Source organism: Ostrea edulis, chromosome 9 (assembly GCF_947568905.1).
Source record: "Ostrea edulis chromosome 9, xbOstEdul1.1, whole genome shotgun sequence".
Classification (NCBI taxonomy): Eukaryota; Metazoa; Mollusca; class Bivalvia; order Ostreida; family Ostreidae; genus Ostrea; species Ostrea edulis.
Genome location: NC_079172.1, coordinates 74,582,155 through 74,598,436, shown reverse-complemented (window position 1 = coordinate 74,598,436; position 16,282 = coordinate 74,582,155). Strand labels below are relative to the sequence as shown.

Sequence of the window (16,282 nt, the reverse complement as noted above, 5' to 3'; positions counted from 1 at the left end):
TATTTTCAATCGATAATGAGGGGCAAGTACCTGTTGTAATTTCTCCCACTCCTGAGGGCCACAGGGTTCGTTGATTGCACAGCCGGCTTGTTCCATGAGAGCTAAGGCCTGTCGTTTCTGGTCGCGAGAATCTTTATCCCCTTTTCTCATGCGTAACCATTTCTTTTCCCATTCGGGGTCCGGAACCTCAGGTTTTTGACTGTGTAACCGTGCCACTGCGATAGCTCGGGGTAGACATAGGGAATCCTCGGGGTTTTGAATTTGAACGATAGCTCTCTTGGATATCTTAAATTTCTTTTTATCGACTTGTAGATGCTTTGTAGAATCTCCCCCGCTACCTTGCGGATATTTCACATGAAAAAAATCCAGCTGTGTGGCTCCGTCTGTCATCAGGAACTCTTTTTTAGATTGCTGTACGGCTTCTATCTTATTCAAAATTTTATCCTCGTTCAGATTCTTGGACTGTGTGAATTCCACCCAAATCTTGGAATCCAAAGACGGGTGTCGAATATTTAGCCGTACATAATCATTGGAGTTGCACTGCATTTCCAGTTTCACATTTTTTAGCATATCTTTGAATAATCGCTGAATAAAGGAAGAATCTGCAAGCTCTTTGAAAGTAACGTTATACACATTTTGTTTCACTTTAAATTTCCTGGAATGGCGGCCTCTGTCGAGCTTGATTTGATAATATTCCGACACTAACTGTCGTTTTTCTCTGTCTATCCCCCTCCCCGCTGTAAAAATCTCACTCGTCGTCAGTTTTCTCTGCGGAGTTCTAATTCACGCTCTCGCTGTATGTGAAGTTGTTGCTCTAAAAATCTCAATCGCTGTTCAATATAATACGCAAGTTCCGAGTTACCCAAAAGTTATTTCCCTCTGTCGAACTCTTTCGCATTTTATGACGTATGGTGGGTACACAATGTATACATTATATCGTATACCGGCATTGTACATAACGATTACGTACGATTAATGTAATAAAAGCGTAACTTTTGTTTATATCAATCACTGGTATGCATATTCTGGCCATATCAAGCATAATTTGTTTGAATAAGATCATCAAATTGGCTATTGAATCATTATTCGTTTCCTCTTCTACATGAGTGACGCTTTTATCAAAGAAAGATGGCAATTAACAATATTTGTTTGAGCCATTTTGTTATCCATACTCATAAACTCACTAAAGTTGCCTTTTCCCTGAGATAGGATGGTCTCAGAAACTCTGGATATCATCTTTTAAGAAATAATACAACGATAGTAATTAGCAAATGTACCCACTGTCATCATATTTTACGTCATAATTTACGGAATAGTTCGACAAAGGGAAATAACTCTTGGGGAACTTGGAACTTCCGTATTGCGTGGGAGTCCATTTCTGTTATTCCGTAAGTCGTTGTGTATTCGCTCAGACATGCTGATGAAAGTGACACCGCGAATTGTGTATTGCTTTATATACTTATTGTGACGTCATAGAAAAGCAGGTTTTTCCACAACGTCTTATAGAATGTTCCAGGCCTAGCTCGGCCACAGCGTCATATAGAATGTTCCACAACGTCAATAACTTGAACTCTAAATTAATTAGATTATAACATTTAATAAATAGAATCATTTAATCATGCGTTTTTTATTAATAACACTGTGGGTTTTAAAGGATTCAAACACTGAGGAATAAAACACGGTTTAAATCATGCGGTTTTTTTTTTTTATTAATAACATTGTGAATTTAAAGGATTTTAAAGGATTAAAACACGGCTCAGACCTCGTCATAGCGACTTTAAGTGTTATCGATTTTTCCCATTGTTGTGTCATAGCTCCGCACGCCCTCCAAAACATATTAATCAAAACTGTGTAACTTTATCGATCATAAGTTTCTTAATAAAAAAAAATAAAAGTGCAAGTGGTGTTAGTTTTTGTTTCTCTCAAGCATTGTCATAAACAGCATCTTTTCATAAGATGTGGGTGGCCCTTAAAAGGGCCGGGGGACTGTGAAAGCCCCCCACACTCTCTATGGGTTGTCTACCCCTCACTGCCTGCTGGCTTTGTTCTTGCGCTGGCGGTGGCGGCTGTGGTACCTCTTCTTGAGGGGTTGCTTGGGGGCGTCAGGCACCCCCTCGTAAAAAAAGTGCCACTCGCACTCCCCATCTGGCCGGAACACAATTCTTCCCGGGGGCCGCTCCACCAGGCGAAGTTCCGCCTCCCAGTCCTCTCGGTGTTCTTCTGGAACAACATTCTCGTTGGTTATGGGGGTCGGCATTGCGGTCTTCATCCCCAGCATGGTCCGCGCCAGAATTTGTTGTAGCAGGGAATACGACATTCTTCAAATTCTTCTATCTTCAATCTTCTTCTTTAAAATCTTATAGTTCCTGGATCACCAGTGAAGCGAACTGGCGAGAGCGCCGGTAAATATCAGGAAAGCACGGACCTCCTCGAAAACATCCCTCGGCTCGGAGAAGAAGCCAAGATGGCAGTCGTTAAAATGACGAATTGGTGCTTTCGAGAAGTGTGTTTTTTCTCATTTTCCTTTTCTAGACATTCAATTTCTTTGAATTGTGGATTTTATCTGATAGATTCTGAGACGCTGCATTCATTAAGCTTAAATTCATTTTGCTACATCGCATAGTATTCAAATTAGAACCAGTCAGAGAGGTCGAATCGAGCCCTCATATACTTTCCCGACCTCCTTAAAAATTCATTTCTCGACCATGCACATCCGTAAAAACATCTCATAAGGTCTATTCAATAGAAAACACCTTATTTGATTCGATTTTCATTCCACTTTAGGATTTTGTTTTTCTCAAGAGGAATGAAATAAAGCCTTTTCTGAGAGACTCAACAAAACACACCAGGCGGTTGGAGTTAAGGCTTTCCCCGTGAATATCAGTGCTGTAAAAAATGTACTTTACCCCACTGCCGCATTACATGACGTCACAATGAAAAATACGTCATGATGAAGGTCATGACGTACATCTCTACATTGCTTTCCGATTAGAAATGACAAAATATGGTTTCGTTATTTACCACCGCTGTCAAACGATAAACCGCAATATTGATCTGTTTATTAAGGCTTTTCCCCTGATATAATTCTATGAGTCTATTTAACACAACTGCACATAAGTTTAAACAATTTATTCATGATTTTGCTTCTATGTATGATAAATAAGTGTATATTGTGATTCCAAAATAATATATATAGTGTCTTATTCAAGCAACAGTTCATAAACATGAGTGTGACTTATGTGCAGGACGATTTACTGAGTATAACCGTGGATGCAGTTGTACAACAATGTAATTGTTTAACGGTAAAACATCATGGGTTAAGTAAAAGTATTGCCGACAAATTTCATTGGGCGAATCTCTATGCTACACGACAACCCCTAGGCCATAGAAATCTAGCCATAGAACCCGATCGAGGAATGCCTGGCACGTTACGCATCTTATCAAATGCTGCCGATCCTGATGTGATTTGTATCTTAGCCCAGTGGGATTATGGAAATGAAATCATCGTATTCCTCGCTATCGAGATACACCCGAACAGCGAGAACTATGGTTTCAACAATGTTTACGTGAATTGAGAAGTTTGTCGTACAAGACTTTAGCCTTCCCTTATAAGATTGGCTGTGGCTTAGCGGGAGGAAATTGGACTCATTACAGACAATGTATTCATGATGTTGCTTGTAGGTATGATAAGCAAGTGTATATTGTCATTAAAACATAATCATGTGTTTGAGGGAAAATAAAAGTGCAACTGGTATTAATTTGTGTACGTTTCTCAATCATTGCCATAAAAGCTTCTTTTCGTAATATGAAAGATAAACTAGTGTATATTATAACATGTACTTGGTAATAAAGTGCTTCTCATGTATTTTGTATGTTTCTCAATCATTGCCATAAAAGCATCTTTTCGTAACATTTGGGGTGGCCCTAAAAAGGGCCGTTTGGTCCTAAGGACCGACTTTTTTCTGTTCAATGCCTGGATCCGGTAAACCGGCATAACGGGCACCGTCCCCGGGTCTGTCTCCTCTCCTCTAACCGCTCCACACACATGCAGCAAACTGGACGCTGCCCACATCCCCCACATGTGATTCCGGAGTGTACCCTGTCTTGCCAGCAGACAGGGCACTTAAACCAGATAGGAACCGCCCTAACTGTCCAGCCAGGGACAGTCATTGGGTGGTTCCTAGGGGGATGACTTGCCACGGGTGCGTGAGCTGTCCTCGGTGGCGGAGTCCTCCCTGCAGACCGGATGGTGGGTGGTGATGGTCTTGCAGGGGCTGCTGGTCTTGGCGGTGATGATGGTGGCGTGTCCGGGACCAACAGCGATGGACTCTGGGCCGGGCTTGGAGGTGGCGCCGGGGACGGTGATCTTGGTGAATACTCCACCGGCGACGCTGGCGACCCCCCTCATCGGCACCAGGCTGTATTCCTCCGGTGCCGATGGTATCGCTGGTGCTGGCAATGCAGGCGTCGCCGGGTAGTAGGGTGGTGGTGGTGATGGTGGCTGTGGGACCCGTCGGCGAGGTCTCGTTCCCGTAGACATTCGGGCGGTGCGGCGGCGTCGGCCCAGCCCTTCGTATTCCCGCCGCACCCGGTTGACGATCTCACGGACCCCATTGCTGTCAAAAGGGGAGAAGGTGCTCAGGTCATTCTGGGCACGAACGACCCAATTCTCCCCTACCCGTTCTTCGGCCACCACCACCAGCCGGTACCGGAATCCAGGCAGGGTCTGAAAATTGTTGATTGGTTGCCTTCTTTCTTCAGCCATTGTTGTTGTTGTTCTATCTTCTAATCTTCTATCTTCAAAAGTCTTCTATCTTCTTAAAATTAGTGCTGGATCACCAGTGAAGCGAACTGGCGAGCACGCCGGTATATATCAGGAAAGCACGGACCTCCTCGAAAACATCCCTCGCTTCGGAGACGAAGCCAAGATGGCAGTCGTTAAAATGACGAATTTGTGCTTTCGAGAAGAGTGTTTTTTCTCATTTTCTTTTTCTAGACATTCAATTTCTTTGAATTGTGGATTTTATCTGATAGATTTTAAGACGCTGCATTCATTAAGCTTAATTTTATTTTGCTACATCGCATGGTATTCAAATTAGAACCAGTCAGAGAGGTCGAGTCGAGCCCTCATATACTTTCCCGACGTCTTTAAAAATTTATTTCTCGACCATGCACATCCGTAAAAACATCTCATAAGGTCTATTCAATAGAAAACACCTTATTTGATTCGATTTTCATTCCACTTTAGGATTTTGTTTTTCTCAAGAGGAATGAAATAAAGCCTTTTCTGAGAGACTTAACAAAACACACCAGGGGGTTTGGAGTTAAGGCTTTCCCCGTGAATATCAGTGCTGTAAAAATGTACTTTACCCCACTGCCGCATTACATGACGTCACAATGAAAAATACGTCATGATGAAGGTCATGACGTACATCTCTACATTCCTTTGCGATTAGAAATGACAAAATATGGTTTCGTTATTTACCACCGCTGTCAAACGATAAACCGCAATATTGATCTGTTTATTAAGGCTTTTCCCTGATATAATTCTATGAGTCTATTTAACACATCTGCACATAAGTTTAAACAATTTTATTCATGTCACATATCATTATTTCAAATACATAAGTCCCACACACAACACCAATACACATGTCTTTTTAAAATAGGGTCCAACATTTTTTCCACTTCTCGAATCCTGCGTTGAAATCGATATCGATCAGCTGCTACAGTCATCCAGATACTTTTTCGGTCTTCTTCGGGTAACAAATACACTTCATTGTTGTCCAGATTAAAGGTTACACATTTTCTTGTATTTTGTTGTACATATGGTGAAGATACTGCACTCGAAGGGTCTCGATCACTCCACTGATGTGCGGCTTTGTTCTCTTTAATTCCTCTGCTACTAAATGAATCAACACCAATGACTCGCGGTTGATACGGTTCTCGATCAAATGTCTGCATATCCACCAATATTCGTCTAAAGTGATTGGAAATATTTCCGAACGAAGACAGGATTTCAAAAATTGAAATCCTGGCAAGTTTTCTATTTCCTCAATACACTGTAGGACAAATGTTTTTTCGATGTTATCCCTCGCAGTCATGATCCAGCAATGAAAAATCAAACTGGTGAAAGTCCTTTATATTTTATGTATACTTCTCGAAGCCAGTCCTTGGTGATAATTTCAATCTCGGTGGTTTTTTCTGGCATGCGTTTCTTGAATTCCTCTCCCACGACATGAATTAACATCAACCCCGCGTCGTTATAGAGATCGATGTACACCTGGTTTCGTAGATCTGTATATTCGTCCAGAGTCAATGGAAACACTCCCGATATCAGAAAATTTTTAGCAAATTGAAACACCACATCGTCTTGCATTTTCTCGACCCATTCTATTGCATGCTTATGCGTTTTTTCTGCGATGTTGTCATTTCCAGCCGTGATTTGTAAATGACTAAAAAGAATACAAGTATCCTCTTTTTCTACGATGTTACCACTTCCAGCCATGATTCGATAATGAAGGAAAACTAGTTAAAACGCATCATTTCCATGAATCCCTCTTGTGAACATTCCTGTAGAATGATCTCGATGTCTCGGGCTTGATCGGGGATGATTTTCTTGAGTTCCTCAGCATACAGATAGATCATGATTAGTCGCCCTGGATTTGTGTCTTTAACTAACGAACTAGCAATCCTCTGAAAACTGTCAAGACTCCCCACCTCGTGTATCGCCGAATGTACATAGGCTTTAGCAGATTTATACCCAGACGAATTTTCAACAATCTTGACAAAATCTATAATATAAGTATGACCGTCTAACCTAGTGTTGGAAGTTCCACCCATAGTGAATAAATAAGCTAAGAAAACAATCGCATTTATAGGGGAAAGGTCGTGGAGTGTAGATAATATTCTAGATTTGATACAATAGGATTTTTCAAGTTCAATTAGTGCACTAGCACGCGCTGGTCGCGAGATGTTCTAGATGTTTCCATCACCGGTTGTTCCAGAAAAAGATGATGCAATAGAGTGTTGTACAGTAGCACGCGCTAACATTCTCGAGCATTACACTGTTAGTCATGGACGACAACGTATGGGAAGAATTGAAAGAGAAACGTCGAATGAGAATTCGTAGGAGAAGATCTAAAAATTGGTGTTTTGAATATGTCTTACGACAGCGGGAAACAGAACATGCCATTCTGATAGATTTGGAAGATTGCTACAGGGGCAGTACTGTAATACAGTTTATGATTGCTCAGTTTTACACGCTGTCTAACGGAACCAGAAAAGTATCGGGATTCATGCGCTTGAAAAACCGTCGTAACAGAGGCGGCGCATGGCGGCAGTTTTTTGTGCAAACATTTATTGGCTGGAAACAATCAACGTGATGAATTTCCGAGGTACATGTAGCAGAGCTCAAAAAATAGAAAACGCCATTACCTCATCAAGTCAATGTGCATTAACACTCGCTGGTCGCGAGATATTCTAGATGTTTCTATCACCGGTTTTTCCAGAAAAGATGCTGCAACCACGTGAGCCCCACGAGACAGAATATTCTAGACATTTTGCTGGAGCCCAAGTGTCAGTCCTCATTCGATCTCCAGTCACCTTCCAGAAGACATGGCTCAGAAACAAATAGAATTTGTGGACAAAGCTCAGAAGAAAGTAGATCAGCTGGTACAGAACCAGATAGCGCCACAGAAAGACTACATTGCTCAACAAGTGAAGATGGCCCAGACCTCGGATTTCCTCCCTAGCCAGAATCCGACAGACCCGGGATTAGGCTTCTATTTTCCCGAGACACAGGACACTACGGGATTAGAGTTGGGCCTGTACAACCCTCCCATGAGTAATGAAGATTCACCCATGACCAGGACCGATTTCGCCATCATTACGACCACTTTGGACGGGATTGTCAACCGGATCAACGTGATGACCGACGAAATCGCCAATCACACGCGGGTCTTGATGAAAAAAATCGAGGAATTAGCAGCAACCAGAACCCGTAAGGACATCACAACCAGGACTAGGAAGGACCCAGCCAATAACCCCTGTTTTACGTGTTGGGAAACGGGGCATTGCTCGCCAGATTGCCCTCAGAAAGTCAAGAAAACCGTGGAAAAGGACCCTTGTTACAAGTGTGGGAAATTAGGCCACTGGATCAGCGACTGCCCAAGAGATGAAGAAGAATTGATGGCTATGATTGGTGAGGTACCCGGCACAAAACTTCCGGTCATAAGAGAGTATACCCCATCGGAGATGTGGAACCCACCACCCCCTAAGAAAACGAGCAAAGAGATGAGTGAAGGAGAACCCCCTAAAAAGAAGAGAAAGTTGAGCCGAAAGAATAAAGAATGAACGTGTGTGATATAACTTGTGTGGACTTTTTTCTGACAATTTAATGTTTAACTTGTGACTGTATAAAATTGTGTTCAATTGTTATTCATATTGTTTATTTAATAAATGTGTAAACATAAAATCATGCGTTTTTTATTAATAACACTGTGAATTTAAAAGGAATCAAACACTGAGGATTAAAACACGGCTCAGGCCTCGTTGTCATAGCGATCTCGACTTTAGTGTTATCGATTTTTTCTACCCATTTTTGCGTCATAGCTCCGCACGCGCTCTTATCTCATAACGCTCTCCCAAGTTCATACCGTCCTAGCCCGGCACACACAGTCCTAGCACGCGCAGTCTTAGCACGCGCTACCTCGGCACGCGCAACCCTAGCTCGGCGCACCCCTAGCCCGCTCTCGAATGCACTCTAAAACTTGACCTTTTGACCTTAAAAGTGCACTCAGTTGAACACCCTATCGAGGGGGGTTATACTACTTACATATATACCTTCAGTAGCTTGTTATAAACATTTTGTACAAGTTTTGTACAAGTTTCTTTGCAGAATGTATTTACTGTATGTATATAAAAAAGAAATAAACATAAAAAAAAAAGATTTTCTATTAGAATCTATATACTTGCACCCCCACAGTGTGAGACCCCCCCCCCCCCCCCTTTCCATTGGAAAATTAACCCGGATTCGCTCTTATGATTGATTGTTTATACGATTGATGAAAAAATAGATTATCATATGCCTGAACTATTATTTACTAGATTACTATATGCGTAAATGATGTTTTATGCCTCGTTCACACGGATGCGCATTAAATTTTACTTCGCATCAAATTTGATGCGAAGTAAAATAATGCGCATTAAATTAATTCGAATTAAATAGCGTTCACACGGCGGTAATATTTAATGCGAAGTAAACTAATGCGCATTAATTTCGTATGCATCTCTATTAAAGGGTACGCGAAATAAATTAAAGAATAGACTATGCTATTATTTTTATAGATATTTTAATGAATTTTGTGTAGATACAGAATTCTTTGTTCAAAACGCTATATAGGCCTACATGTAGTATACTACATGTTTACAATTTAGGTCTACATACATAATTCTGATCTACACATAAGGAGTTTTTTGTCGTGTTTATTTATATGTTCCCAAGAAATTACTTGTTATTTCCTCCGACAACCAGCATTCAATCTAGACAATATATTGTTTCTTCATGGGCCCAATTTTAAAACTTCGGAACGTCTTTTTCACCATTCCGCTGACTACTGTTATGACGTAATTTTTAATTACTAATACATATTATAAGTCTACTATGACGTCATATGGTATAAAAAATAACAATGAGCGGCATATGTTTTAAAAAATGTAAAAAAGAAAATCATTATCACTATTTTAAAACATTGGTGTATTTAAAAACAATTCCTTCCACATGTATTACTCAGTATGCCTATGCAGAGCACAGATTTACGTCTGACATTATCTAATGACATGCTGTTTGTACATGTTTTTAGTGATTATTATCATTTTGCTTAGTTTTTCGTACAAAACTAACATATATATATATATATAGAGCTGACCATGGGTATGATGCATGTGACCCAAATTGGCCATTACGCATGCGTCTACATTTAATTCGAATTAGCTTCGCTTAGCGTTCACACGGAGCTAATGCGAATTAAATTTAATTCGCATTAAATCGCGACGTCAATTTTAATTCGAAGTAAACTAATGCGCATTAAAATCTCCGTGTGAACGCGGTTCAGATTTAATTCGCATTAACTTACGTTTAATGCGAATTAAACTCTTCGTGTGAACGAGGCATTAGAATGAGAAATGGTCAACATATGTTTTCAAAATAAATGTTTTATTTTCCATGGTATAAAGAACAGTGTGATATTATACAAGACAGTCACAGAGATAAAAAGATATCAGGTTTCTCAATCAAGCACATCGCGGTATTATACACAAAATTCAGAGAGTAACACAATGAAATTCAATGTATTGACATATCACGCACACGGACACATCAGAAGGATTTGCACTATTGTTAAAGATGAAAATACTGAAGACCAAAGACTGGCAGACTTGAAAATATTTCTTACTGCGCAGAATTATCCGGAAACACTCATTCTTTCAGCCATAAATGAAGGAAAGAAAATTCCACAGCATACACTTAGAACAACAAGAGAAAAAGAACACAATCCTTTCCTAATACCATTTATAACAACTTACAACCCAAAACATATAAATATCTTTCAGGAAGCTAAGAAGAATTTTACAGTTATCGAGCGTGATTTAGAACTTCAAAAAATTATTCCCAAATCCGACCTACTTCACAGCCAAAGACAACCATCCAACTTGAAAAAATTATTAACAAAAGCCAAATTCAATTCAACGCCTGAAAAATACGCAGTTTCTACATGTGGTGACTCAAGGTGTGGTACATGTCCCTTCCTAAAAACAGGACCTTCTATTACTTTTAAATGCGGAAAATATTTTACTGTAAATAATAACATGTCATGCAAGTCGAAAAACTTACTATACTGCATTATTTGCAACGGGTGTGGCGAGGAATATATTGGACAAACCGGAACACAACTAACAGCGAGGATGCGTGTCCATCGCCAACAAATTAACGATCCCAGTACAAGAAATACCCCATGCAGCGAACACTTTGACACCTGTGCTAGAGGCAACTACAGCGTATTTCCATTTTATAAACTTAAAACAGAATCAACGTCCATGAGACTTGCTAAAGAAAATTATTTCATTAAACTGTTTTCTCCTAAACTAAACAAACTTTAATCAATGCATATATGAAAAATTCTGATTGTTAAACCTCTTAATTCATCAACTTTTATCATGTAAATGTTCATGCTTATTTTGTCCAAGTCACCTTTCCCGAACTTTTGTATTATGACGTCATGTATGTATTCCCTCCTCGCAAAGACTATCATGACGTCATGACGTCACAATAGACGTCTCTAAGATAAACAACTTTGTATTCATTATTTAAAAATTGTATTCACCTGAGATGGATGTTAAAATCCAGAAAGCGCTAGTGATTTAAATATATTTTGGAACTGTATATTTTCTGCTTTTTTTTATTGAATTATATATATATATATATATATATATATATATATATATATATATATATATATAATAGTACCATCATGTAAAATCAGTCCTCGAACCGTATATCAGATTACCATCACTCCACCCCTCAAAAACACTATTTTTTGTATGTATACAAGATTTATCAATAAGTATAAAAAAAGATATGATATATGATGTGGATTTTAGCATGTAATGTTCTCTATATATAACTCAAATATTTTGCGCATATTGCATGTTTTATTTCATACGACTTAATATTACCCAAGTTTTAAATTCCATACCTAAATTTCTAAAATCGTTTTAATTTAAGTTAATATAACCCAAAAGACTATATTAACAGGCATTTTAGAATTGTGACACATAATCTAACTAGCATAACCGCAATGAATAATCCACATAGCAAACACCTATGCTACAATATTCATCGTTTCTTAAGTATATCACTTATCCAAATATCAATTCAAATTTTGAAAAAATAAATCATAATTCTTTCAAATATCCAAATGTACCTACAAAATGTATCATGGACATGGTATATTTTCCTAACGTTAAGGCTTATAGATGCCATCACAATCTTAATAACTTATATTATCAAAATCACCATCTTAGTTATTCTGCAAAATTTTATGTTTGTATCATTAGTTTTAAGAAAGCTATTAACATTTTGATAAAGTGTGTGCGACACTGTCGTTACCTTTGTACATTTTATATTTACGTAAATATCAGAATATCCAAGCTAATAGATTCAATAATTCGAATTTTAATGACGGGTATTGATATCGAATGGATAGATTGTAAAATTGTCCTCAAAATGATATGCAACTTTCGTGTAGTAAAGTGTTTTCATTCATATAAAACAGCGTAAATGCTACCATAATGCTATGTAATACGTTTTTCAAGACACCAACCGTGTGCACGACGTCAATACATATACAATAAATAAATGCAATAGTAGCAACTATTTTATCTATTAATTCACTTTACTCAATGTGTATGATTTTGATAGAGAAATGCTTATACAGAAAAAAAAATTATTTGATGGTAACAAATGAATATAAACTACACAATTAAAGCAAAGGAAATAACGTCTATAGCTCTCAGAGTCTCAACAATTCATTATTTTAATACGTTAATATACAAAACACATGCGCTATTTTTTCTTGAAACTGAATAGTTTTTCATGTACCTTTATTACCAAATTAATTATGTTTAAATTGGCATACATGTAGGCCCGACGGGTTGGGTGTAAATTTTAATTGTATATTGGTTTAAAGATTATATATGATTGCAGTTACATATTTTATATATTATTTATTTTATGCTATAGAAAGTTTTGCAATAAAGCATGTTCCAATGAAAGAGAAAACATAAATCTATTTAATCTCGTGCTCTTTACATTTTGTCGAAAGTTCAAAAGAGCAATGGAAATGGTATTCACAATTTTCATGGAGTATATTACTCTATACTGTTACTTCATTAACTTGTGTAGCAAACCAAAGGATTACATAAAATATTTTAGTATAAGCAAGTATTAGCGTAAATCGGTAGAAAAGGTAAGTAGTTAGTAAAAGTATCTATTAGGAAGATTACATCAAATCTTATAACATGATTTGTCTATATCAACTATGATACATAATGATAAATTTCTGCAATATTTCTGCAATATTTAATGTTCCTGTGAAAACCTGGATTGATATTATGTAAACGTTTACAAAATAGCATTAGAACTGGATACTACATAATCAAAATTTTGATGAATCAACTTGTTTCATTCAAACTTGTTTTCTATGGATGAAATTTATCTTTCATTCAAAACCTAGCGCTTCTAAAGACCTAAGTATTAATTATCTGTAATTTGCTTATAAACATGCGATGATATACATAACTTATTTAATATAAAAATCTATACACTCACCGGTATCGCATATTCTGTGTTGCCAGTGGTTGCAGCAATCGTTTTTCCAGACCAAGGTTATCTTCTTTAAGGATCAAACACTTTCGGATAATTATCTGCTCATCATTAAATTGACCGAGTTATGTTCTATTTATCGGTAGTCCGACTTTGTAATAGTCTGACTTTGTTTTGGTCTGACTTATCTGACAGCGCTTCTGTGTCGGTGATGACTAGAGGTATCACACCGGTAATTATTTTCACTATATGTTCCTATGAAGGAAAAAAAAATATTAAAAATCAGTTTATAAAATTCGTGTCCAATAATTCAGCAAGGATTGTTATATGTTACCTGTCACATCTGCCGACACCAGAAAAATGATACCCTACGCGGCATTTTCTCAATTTTTTTTCTCCGCAAACACGACCACCCCCAAATCCACGTGTTTTTCCATGTGCTTGTAAACAACCTGTGTGCGCCCCAGGAAGCCGTCTTATCAACTCACAGCAAATAGTTCCCTTGTAAACAAGTGATTATTTCTACAAATTAGATAAAATTTCCTAATCAGGGGTACAAAATTTAAGAAAAACAAATAAGGGGAAATGAAAAAAATCGCGCACGGAAAAAAATATTTCTTTTAAATGTATGGAACTACAATTGACTAAGTTCATTTTGATTGGTCAATTACCGGTGTGATACCTTGAAGACAACTGAATTAGCTTCAATTATTGCCAAATTTGCACAGCAGGTGCTTGTGTCATTAATTAACAATATATCCCAAGCAGACATGGAGAGGTGTAAGATAACTGACGAAAATAAGCGTTTAATTCCCCCTTGGAATTATCGTGATTTCTATTGAAATCTGCGGCAAAATATGCATCACTAGTGGTACTTTTTGAAATGATAAAACTTTGCAGAAAATTAAAATATTCGCATTAAAATGGTTTCATTAGTAAGGGGAAAGATGAAACTTTACAATACAGCTAATTATCAATTTTAAATTTACGTGCGGTAGTTTTGACATTGCTAATTATTCAAATTTTCAGGTGTATTAAACGTTAAATTTCATGAAAATAGTATATTTCTAGTACTTTACAGGTGTCTGCATCTCGTCAATTGGGTACCACAATATAACCCGTTAATTATACTAAGCAGATTAGCCAGAGTTGAAACTCACTGGTTATTAGTGATTAAGATAACGGTCCTCTATTCTGCCTGGGGTTGTGTATATTTGTCCACTCTTCAAAGCAGGGGGTGACCATTTACGAAGATCAAATGCTGTATAAAACAAATAAATAAAACTATAATTTTGGGGAGTAATATTAAGTGTTAAACATGTTTAAAATTCACATCTACAATAGATATCTAACTGTTCATTACAAGAAATTATGGGGAAGAATAACTTAAAGAATCTGTCCAAATTTAACTTCAGAAAAGGAAATACTCCACATAACAAAGGTGGAAAGTGCAGTGATTCTCAGTTACGAGTATCCAAAAGGCCCAGGACAGTTAGACTATCTCATGACAGATTTTCAGAGATGGTGACTTCAAATAATTACGAACAAACCATGCGAGTTATTGATGCAGAGGGGAGGGACACCAATATGATGATTTTACGACCCAAAGGAAGGGACTCTCAAATTATTGACACTTACACGAGTGTAGTAGCAGGAAGCACCGAAGCTGAAAATTATAGACTTTCACATAATAAGAAAACATCCGATCTGTGGAACATTGCCTTTCAAGATCACCAGAAGAAAAAACCAACCCGTGATGTTCATTTGGACTGGGACTACCCAAAACAGGAGAAACGGGGCCTGGCCTGGATTCTGTGTCTACGTTGCACCAACTGTGGGTACCAGAGTCCTCGCCAAAAGTTGTACAAGGAAGTAGAGTCTACTAGGCCGGGTGGAAAAGCCGCCCAACTTAATGTAGCAATGTCCCTGGGGCAAATGGGCACCAGCCTTACGACCGAGGGAATGCGGGGACTGTTCCTGACAGCCAACGTCCTTCCTGCTTCAGCCAGCAGCATGCAGGAGACTGCTAATAAAGTAAGCAAAAAAGTAGCCCAGGTCAACAAAATGAGTATGAAGAAGATTAGAAGTGAATTACAAGAAAAAAATGTGATATGCGGACTTCCTGCTACTACACCGATTCGTGCCGAGGGGGATGCCAGATACAACAACTCCATGTTTAGTGGGGTGGAGAGAACGCCGTTCCAGGCGGCGACTCAAGTGACATACACAATGTGTGAAAATGTTACAACAAGGAAAAAATTGTTTCTGTATATTGTGGAAATAAACTCTGCAAACAGGGTGAAGTTTTGAGGAGAAGGGGAATCCAAGTAACTTGTCCGAACCATGATAATTGCACAGCAAACTTACCAGCCGACACAAATATCGGAGATGAGAAGAAGTGGGCCGGTGAGTGTATTGATGAAATGAGGACCGATTCCAGTCCTTTATCCGTGTCTTACTTGACAACCGATGGGGACAGTTCCGCATCCCTGCGTGCAGCTAAAAAACAGGGGAAGCCCATTGAAAATTTATAAGACTTGAGACATTTTTTCGAGTCGCAAAGAAAACAAATATGCAAAGCTGCATTCAGTGCTACAATGTTTCTAGGCCGGACCAAAGGTGATCGCGAATCCATGAAAAAAAGATTTGCACAAGATTTGAAATTGAGATGCAGGACGGAATATGAAAATGGTTACCAACACTTTGGAGGCGATCAGCAAAAAATGGTGAGGGCCATGTCGTATGCCGCCGACGCGATAATATCCTGCTACAAAGGGGACTGTGATAAACCGTGCCAGAGACATTCTTTTGCATGCCGGGGCCTGAAAAAGAATAAATGGAAATCTTCCGTATTGCCAAAAGACTTCAGTGTGCATATGAATGACAGTGATGAGCAGCTAC

General features: G+C 38.4%; 1 pseudogene; it reads right to left on the bottom strand.

Annotated features, from left to right (window-relative positions):
• Positions 1–16,282, bottom strand: part of LOC125665784 (uncharacterized) — a 31,289-nt pseudogene that overhangs the window by 14,757 nt on the left and 250 nt on the right.